At 48.2% G+C, this 7,731-nt stretch overlaps 1 non-coding gene across 1 annotated transcript; it reads left to right on the forward strand.

Annotated features, from left to right (window-relative positions):
• Window positions 1-3,415: 3,415 nt before the first annotated feature.
• Window positions 3,416-3,490, forward strand: Trnas-cga (transfer RNA serine (anticodon CGA)). Its single transcript has one exon. It is a non-coding gene; the product is annotated as a tRNA-Ser (tRNA).
• Window positions 3,491-7,731: the final 4,241 nt, after the last annotated feature.

Raw genomic sequence — 7,731 nt, forward strand, 5'->3', positions numbered from 1 at the left:
GGTCGCAGGTTCGAATCCTGCCTCGGGCATGGACGTGTGTGATGTCCTTAGGTTGGTTAGGTTTAAGTAGTTCTAAGTCTAGGCGACTGATGACCTCAGATGTTAAGTCTCGTAGTGATTAGAGCCATTTGAACGATTTGCTTGGCAGTTCCTCTGGCCACGTGCCGGGTGCTCCCTGTGCGTTTCAGGCTGCGTGATTGACGCAGAGTACCGTCAGCAGCAGAGAGGCCCGGTGTTCATGTCGGGAACAAGCCGAGATGGTGTCTGTGTACGGCCAAGCAAGTGGAAGCAGTCGAGAGGCAACACAGCTATACCAAAACAAGTAACGTCACGGGCGCCAACCACATCATACAGCATTTCAAGCCCTTTTTGGGCGTTTATGTGAATATGGGTCCTTTCAGAGGGACTGTATACAGGGAGGCGGCGGATTGTGCAAACACCATATCTGGAGGACAGGCTTGTACACGATATTGAGATGAAACCTAGTACAAGCTCCAGGCAAGTGGTCCGCCAACATGTGTAAGCCAATGTACGATTATACGACGGCCACTCCAAAAGAAATGCACATCATTTTTGTAGAAATACAGTTTTCATTCTGCATGTGTGAAAGTTTTACAGTGTGTAGATACATCCCTCCCGCTTGTTTTCAAACTTAGTTCAACCTGTTCCCGTGAGTGGCGCCGTCACAGCATCTCTTCAAGATGGCTGCTACATTTTACGTTCGTCAGAAGCAACGTGCTGTCATAGAATTCCTGTGCTGTGAAAACGAGACAATGGGAAACACCCACAAGAGGCTGAAAAAGGTGTATGGAGATGCTGCTGTCGATCGCAGTACAGTTAGTCGGTGGGCAAGCAGGTTTCGTGATGAAAGCGGGCACGGCAATATTTAGGATTGTCCTCGCAGCGGCAGGCCTCGTACTGCACACGCTCCAGACAATGTGCAGAGAGTTAACGAATTGGTGTTTGCTGACAGACGTATCACAGTGAACGAATTGTCACGCTACGTTGGGATAGGGGAACGAAGTGTTTGCAGAATACTGAAAGTGTTGGCGTTAAAAAAGGTTTGTGCCAGGTGGGTTCCAAGAATGTTGGCAGTGGCTCACAAAGAAACAAGAAAAACTGTATGCAGCCAACTTTTGGAACAGTACGAAAATGGTGGAGATGAATTTCTTGGAAGAATTGTGACAGGTGATGAAACATGGCTCCATCGTTTTTCACCAGAGACGAAGAGGCAAACAATGGAGTAGCATCATGCAAATACACCCAAGAAAAAAAAACTGAAAACCACACTGCCTGCTGGAAAAGTTACGGTTACGGTGTTTTTCGCTTCCGGAGGACTCTTGCTTGTGGACATCATGCCAAGTGGAACCACCATAAATTCTGATGCGTATGTGACGACACTGAAGAAACTTCAAGCTCGACTGAGTCGTGTTTGACCACATCGGCAAATGCAGGATGTCTTGCTGTTGCGCGACAATGCACGGCCACATGTCAGTCAAAAAACCATGGAAGCGATCACAAAACTCGGATGGACAACACTGAAACACCCGCCTTACAGTCCTGACCAGGTTCCATGTGACTATCTTCTCTATGGGAAACTGAAAGACTCACTTCGTGGAACAAGGTTTGAAGACGATGACTCCCTTGTGCACGCTGCCAAACAGTAGCTCCAACAGGTTGGTCCAGAATTTTACCGTGCGGGTATACAGGGGCTGTTTCCAAGATGGCATAAGGCAGTTGAGAGGGACGGAAATTATGTGGAAAAATGAAAATATTGTTCGTAAAGAATGTATGTACACACTGTAAAACTTTCAAACATGTAGAATAAAAGATGGATTTAAAAAAAATAGTGTGCATTTCTTTTGGAGTTCCAAAAGAAATCCGTTGGAATTCGATTACTCGATAAATAGTACAATTCTCAAGGCTGTCAATTCAACTAAGTACAAGGGTCCAGAATGAGATTTTCACTCTGCAGCGGAGTGTGCGCTGATATGAAACTTCCTGGCAGATTAAAACTGTGTGCCCAACCGAGACTCGAACTCGGGACCTTTGCCTTTCGCGGGCAAGTGCTCTACCAACTGAGCTACCGAAGCACGACTCACGTCCGGTACTCACAGCCTTACTTCTGCCAGTATCCGTCTCCTACCTTCCAAACTTTACAGAAGCTCTTCTGCGAAACTTGCAGAACTAGCACTCCTGAAAGAAAGGATATTGCGGAGACTTGGCTTAGCCACAGCCTGGGGGATATTTCCAGAATGAGATTTTCACTCTGCAGCGGAGTGTGCGCTGATATGAAACTTCCTGGCAGATTAAAACTGTGTGCCCGACCGAGACTCGAACTCAGGACCTTTGCCTTTTGCGGGCAAGTGCTCTACCAACTGAGCTACCGAAGCACGACTCACGTCCGGTACTCACAGCCTTACTTCTGCCAGTATCCGTCTCCTACCTTCCAAACTTTACAGAAGCTCTTCTGCGAAACTTGCAGAACTAGCACTCCTGAAAGAAAGGATATTGCGGAGACTTGGCTTAGCCACAGCCTGGGGGATGTTTCCAGAATGAGATTTTCACTCTGCAGCGGAGTGTGCGCTGATATGAAACTTCCTGGCAGATTAAAACTGTGCAGCGCACACTCCGCTGCAGAGTGAAAATCTCATTCTGGAAACATCCCCCAGGCTGTGGCTAAGCCAAGTCTCCGCAATATCCTTTCTTTCAGGAGTGCTAGTTCTGCAAGTTTCGCAGAAGAGCTTCTGTAAAGTTTGGAAGGTAGGAGACGGATACTGGCAGAAGTAAGGCTGTGAGTACCGGACGTGAGTCGTGCTTCGGTAGCTCAGTTGGTAGAGCACTTGCCCGCGAAAGGCAAAGGTCCCGAGTTCGAGTCTCGGTCGGGCACACAGTTTTAATCTGCCAGGAAGTTTCATATCAGCGCACACTCCGCTGCAGAGTGAAAATCTCATTGTGGAAACATCCCCCAGGCTGTGGCTAAGCCAAGTCTCCGCCATATCCTTTCTTTCAAGAGTGCTAGTTCTGCAAGTTTCGCAGAAGAGCTTCTGTAAAGTTTGGAAGGTAGGAGACGGATACTGGCAGAAGTAAGGCTGTGAGTACCGGACGTGAGTCGTGCTTCGGTAGCTCAGTTGGTAGAGCACGTGCCCGCGAAAGGCAAAGGTCCCGAGTTCGAGTCTCGGTCGGGCACACAGTTTTAATCTGCCAGGAAGTTTCATATCAGCGCACACTCCGCTGCAGAGTGAAAATCTCATTCTGGAAACATCCCCCAGGCTGTGGCTAAGCCAAGTCTCCGCAATATCCTTTCTTTCAGGAGTGCTAGTTCTGCAAGTTTCGCAGAAGAGCTTCTGTAAAGTTTGGAAGGTAGGAGACGGATACTGGCAGAAGTAAGGCTGTGAGTACCGGACGTGAGTCGTGCTTCGGTGGCTCAGTTGGTAGAGCACTTGCCCGCGAAAGGCAAAGGTCCCGAGTTCGAGTCTCGGTCGGGCACACAGTTTTAATCTGCCAGGAAGTTAAGTACAAGGGTGTTAAAATTACGAACAACTTCAGTTGGAAAGACCACATAAGTAATATTCTGGGGAAGGCGAGCCAAAGGTTGCGTTTCATTGGCAGGACACTTAGAAGATGCAACAAGTCCACTAAAGAGACAGCTTACACTACACTCTGCTGCGCGGTGTGGGATCCTTACCAGGTGGGATTGACGGAGGACATCGAAAGGGTGCAAAAAAGGGCAGCTCGTTTTGCATTATCACGTAACAGGGGAGAGAGTGTGGCAGATATGATACGCGAGTTGGGATGGAAGTCATTAAAGCAAAGACGTTTTTCGTAGCGGCGAGATCTATTTACGAAATTTCGTCACCAACTTTCTCTTCCGAAAGCGAAAATATTTTGTTGAGCCCAACCTACATAGTTAGGAATGATCATCAAAATAAAATAAGAGAAATCAGAGCTCGATCAGAAATGTTTAGGTGTTCGTTTTTCCCGCGCGATGTTCGGGAGTGGAATGGTAGAGAGATAGTATGACTGTGGTTCGATGAACTCTCTGCCAAGCACTTAAATGTGAATTGCAGAGTAATCATGTAAATGTAGACGTAGATGTACCCTCGTATGCATCCTGCATGACAACCGCTACTACCCCTATCACCTGCAACACAAAGGGAACACACGGTGGGTGGTCAGAGGAACTGTAATTCGTCAGCGCAATCTACCGTAACAACGATGCCTGTTCATAGGGCCTTTTCCCCTCCATTTCCAGTCAGAAATTCGTCTCTGCATTTTTTCGGTTTTATTAATGTTCACCCTGCAGATGTAGATGTGCTGTTATCCACCTACTAAGGAGTCCTGCCTCGAGACACGAATGTGATGCGATACTGTGTCTCAGAATTTTTGGGCTGTGTCAATTCGCCATTCTCACCATATCGGTGCCGACAGAAGGCAGCACAGACTCACAACAGGGGAGCGCGAAGCTCATCAGCTACCGCTTCTGGGCGCGTAACCGCCAACCGCTGTCGAATCCACTCTCCGAGCGACGACTGTCGACTGTCGCCGAGTGGGGCTCGTCGAGGAGCTGCCGAGGTCACGAGTGCGTGCTCGGGCGCCGAAAGAAAACATTTTAACGGCGCGCCGGGCGTTTATTAAAATCTTGCGGCGTGACAGGCGCACAATACGGTGCTCGGGGTCAGCACAGCCATTGACGTCAGCGAGACGTCTCGCCGGCGCCGTATTGACTCCGGCGACAAAGGCCCTGTTTATTAAAATACCTGGCTACGAAGAGCAGGGGAACCGCGAGGCGCGCTTCGCGGGAGCCGACCGGCGACAGCACTCGGTAACGAGACGGGGGGCGCGTCTAGAAGCAGTCCCGGGAACAACACCGGCTAAGGGGAGTTCGAATCGGAACGATCTGTAGATGAGTGCCATGTTTCCGGAATTGTAGAGCACACTAAAATAAACAGATACTACCTGGCGATTATAATTAAAATGCAGTTATTCACAGATGGTATGTAACTATCGTACGTCTGCGTAACTTGTACATATTCTAATGCGCTAATGCGGCACCGATTTAGGTAGAAAAAAATTAGTTCCAATTCTGGCCACCAGGTGCAAATCTGGCACTGTACGGGACAAACTCCAGGGATTGATCGATGAGAGGATAGGGAACAAATAAGCTCTGCATGCTAGATACCATATATTCAGTCATACTTTGTTACACAGAGCCGGCCGCGGTGGTCTAGCGGTTCTAGGCGCGCATTCCGGATCCGCGCGACTGTTACGGTCGCAGATTCGAATCCTGTCTCGGGCATGGATGTGTGTGATGTCCTTAGGTTAGTCAGGTTTAAGTAGTTCTAAGTTCTAGGGGTCTAATGACCACAGATGTTAAGTCTCATAGTGCTCAGAGCCATTTGAACCTTTTTGTTTTTTGTTACAGGGACTGCAATCTAATACGCGCTACTCCACGCAGCTACAGTTGCAGTATGAACGGTTTCCTCCTAGAGGGTGGTACTGTTCCTCATACGTCATACCCTAGCCCCCTCTTCTGCCATAGTAATTGGTAGTGTTATGTCCGATTCACTTGTCTTGTTGACTCGCCTTGTAGTGGATGTGATACAGCGTTGTACACAATAGTTCCGTATTGAAATCGAGAGCTTTCCCACATAACGTATACTTACGGAAAGGCAAACGGCAACGGGTGGCAGGCTGCAAAGGTTGTATCAGGAGACCTATTCCCGCCGACAACAACCACGGCATTCAATGTTAGCAACAGTGTTTCGCCGTTTGTCTGAGACAGCGTAGTTTCAGAAAGCAGGAAATCATGAAGGACGTGGAGGAAAACGAGATTAACACTGTGGAAGGCGATCGCCGTTTCAGCACCAGGCAGTTGGCCCACCAGTACAGGGTAAGCAAGACGACCGTGTGGAGGATTCTTCATGACAATTGTTACTACCCTTATCACTTACAGTGTGTGCGGAGTTTACTAGCTGCCCGCCGCTGTGGTCGAGCGGTTCTAGGCGTTTCAATCCGGAACGACGCTGCTGCTACGTCGCAGGTGCGAATCCTGCCTCGGGCATGGATGTCTGTGATGTCCTCAGGTTAGTTAGGTTTAAGTAGTTCTAAGTCTAGGGGACTGATGACCTCAGAAGTTAAGTCACATAGTGCTTAGAGCCATTTGCACCGTTTTCAGCTTACTACCGACAGGTTTTGCCCATCGGAAGCAGTTTTGTCACTAGTTTCTTCACCAGGCAACCACGATTCCGGGATTTGTGTCATCCATCCTATTCAAAGATAAGGCCACATTTACGTGGAATGGTATCTTCAACTTTCACACAGTCATCTGTGGCACAAAATGCAGAATCACCACGGTATGGTAACAGCGAATCACCAGCTCTGAGCACTATGGGACTCAACTGCTGTGGTCATCAGTCCCCTAGAACTTAGAACTACTTAAACCTAACTAACCTAAGGACATCACACACATCCATGCCCGAGGCAGGATTCGAACCTGCGACCGTAGCAGTCGCACGGTTCCGGACTGCGCACCTAGAACCGAGAGACCACCACGGCCGGCGAATCACCAGCATCGGTGCGGCCGGAATGTGTGGGCCGAGATAGTTGGCGACCGTATTTTGGAACTAGTCTTGCTTCCACGTCGCCTAAAAGGCCGGAACTATCGGCGTTTCTTGTGGGCGACTTTGCCTCCCCTGCTGGAAGAAGTGCTGATGATCGAAGGGTTATGTGGCCTCTACATGATTGTGTTCCAGCCCACTTCATCTTTAACGTCCGGACGCATCTCAGTCGCATCTCATCGCCCAGGTCGATGGATCGGAATAGGGTGTCCAGTTCCATGGGCTGCTCGTTCACCGGATCTCAACCAATGCTATTTCTGGTTATGGGGCCATCTCAAAAGTATTGTGTATGCAGAGCCCATTCCAGATGTGAAGATACTGGAACTGGATATTCATGCTGCCTTTGACACTGTTCGGATGCAGCCTGGCCGATATTAACGTGTGAGATAGAAATGCTACGGCGCGTACACGCATGCGTTGAGGCACATGGAAACCATTTTCAACACATACTGTAACTGTGGCTGCATGGTACAACGCGTATTAGACCGCAGTCTCTGTAACAATGTATGACTGAATAAGCGGTCTCTAGCATGGAAACCATACAATCCCGGACTTAAGTTCATTATACCTTTTTTGTTCTGTGTCCTCTCATCGATCAATCTCTAGAGTTTGTACACAGTGCAAAAAAATCACCCTTTATACTTTTTCCTTGCGTTTACAGCGCCAGATATGTACCTGGTGGTCAAAATTGGAACTAATTTTTTCAATGTACTAACAAATTAGAATATCTACCAAGTTTTGCTGTCATTCAATAATTACAGCCGACACTAGACCTCTCTGAGAAGCTGCACTTTAATTATAAAAACCCAGTACCATGCAGTGAATTCGTTTCTTAAAATTCCTCACTTATTTAGGTTCTCAAGAACGGAATGAAGCAACAACACCCAGAACAATGGCAAATGACTGTGTTTTACTTCTAGTATCGTGTATTATACAACAGAAAGAGTACACCATTTACTTCGTAATGATTTGGACTAGAGCTTCGACCTCTTGCAGCAACCACGGTTCTTGGCCGGCTAGAAAACAATGCGATCTGAGATAGTATGAAAAACACGGCTGCGTCGTCCCATGGTGCTTCGGCTCTATGCCGCAGCTCATTAATTGTAGCGGC

The sequence above is a fragment of the Schistocerca gregaria genome, chromosome 7 (genome assembly GCF_023897955.1).
Source record: "Schistocerca gregaria isolate iqSchGreg1 chromosome 7, iqSchGreg1.2, whole genome shotgun sequence".
NCBI lineage: Eukaryota > Metazoa > Arthropoda > Insecta > Orthoptera > Acrididae > Schistocerca > Schistocerca gregaria.